Raw genomic sequence first — 1,613 nt, 5'->3', positions numbered from 1 at the left:
TGGGCTGCGTCGACTTCGTCGTTGTCAGTCGGACGGGCGCGCGCACGCGCACGCTCAGTCGGCCTCATTAGTGCCAAAACAACAAACAGTGACCCCGATACTCCTTGTTCCTCTTCTCTGTACTTGCCCTTATGTTCCTCCTCTCCTCCTCGTCTTCTCCTCCCTCTCCTCGTCTTCTCCTCCCATTTCCTCTCCTTCTCCTCTTTATATCCTCCTCCTCTTCCTCTCCTCCTCCTCTACCTCTTCCTCACCTCCTCGTCTTCCTTTCCTTCTTCTTTCCCTCCCCACCTCCTCTTCCTCTTCCCCTCCTCCTCTTCCTCCTGTTCCTCTCCTTCTCGTCTCCCACCTCTCCTCCTCTCTTTTCCCTTTTCCTCTCATCACCGCCTCTTCCTTCCTTCCTTCCTCAGTTCAATCTTTTCCTCTCTTCATCCTCTTTCTCTCCTCATTATCTTCTTCTCCCTATTTCCTTCCTCCTCTCTTTCCTCTCCTCTTCTATTCCTCCTCTCTTCTTCTCTTCCTCTTCTCTTCCTCCTCTCCTCTTCTCTTCCTCTTATCTTCCTCCTCTTCCTCTCTTTCTCCTCTCCCTCTCTTCCTTCTCTTCCTATCCTCCTCATCTTCTCTTCATTTTCTTCCTCTCTTCCTCTTCTCCTCTCTATTCACCTCTACCTATTTCTTACTTCCTTAACCCCTCCTCCTCTCCTCCTCTTCCTAACTCTTTCTTACCTCCTCTCCCACTCCTCCTGTCACCCTTCTCTCTCCCCTCTTCCTTCATCCCATTTTTCCTTTTCTCCCCTTCCCTCCTCCTTTCCTCCTCCTTTCCTCCTCCTCCCCGCCTCTATTCCTCTCCTCCCCTTCCACTCCATTTTCCCATACATTTCCCCCTCATATTCTCACCCTCTTCCTCTCACCCCTCTCCCTTCTCCCCTTTTCTTTATCTCTCTCTCTCTCTCTCTCTCTCTCTCTCTCTCTCTCTCTCTCTCTCTCTCTCTCTCTCTCTCTCTCTCTCTCTCTCTCTCTCTCTCTCTCTCTCTCTCTCTCTCTCTCTCTCTCTCTCTCTCTCTCTCTCTCTCTCTCTCTCTCTCTCTCTCTCTCTCTCTCTCTCTCTCTCTCTCTCTCTCTCTCTCTCTCTCTCTCTCTCTCTCTCTCTCTTTCCTCTTCCTTTCCCTCTCCCTCTTCCTCTCCACCTTCCTCTCCCCTCCCCTCTCCTCTCCATCTTCTTCTCCCCCTTCCTCTCCCCTCCCTTCTCCTCTCCGTCTTCCTCTCTCTCTTCCTTTTCTCCTTCCTCTCCCCTCTCCTCTTCCCTCTACTCTCCCCTCCCCTCTCTCTCTTTCTCTTCCTTTTTCCTCTACCCTTTCCTCTCTCTTCCCTTCTCCTCTCTCCTTTCCTCTTTTCCTCTCCCTTTCCTCTCACCCTCCTCATTCCCTACCTCACCCCTCCCTTCTTCTCTCACCTTCCTCTCCCCCTTCTCCCCCTCTCTCTCTCTCGCCCTCTCCTTCTTCCTTTTTTCCCCTTTCGTCTCCCTTTTCCTCTCTACCTCTTCCTCCTCTTCCCCTTCCTCTCCCTCTACTCTTCCTCTCTTCCATCCTTTACCCCCTTCCTCTCCCCTTGTTCCT

This window comes from Oratosquilla oratoria, chromosome 6 (assembly GCF_046742065.1).
Source record: "Oratosquilla oratoria isolate Oo_2021 chromosome 6, ASM4674206v1, whole genome shotgun sequence".
NCBI classification, from domain to species: Eukaryota; Metazoa; Arthropoda; class Malacostraca; order Stomatopoda; family Squillidae; genus Oratosquilla; species Oratosquilla oratoria.
This window is presented reverse-complemented; position numbering follows the sequence as displayed.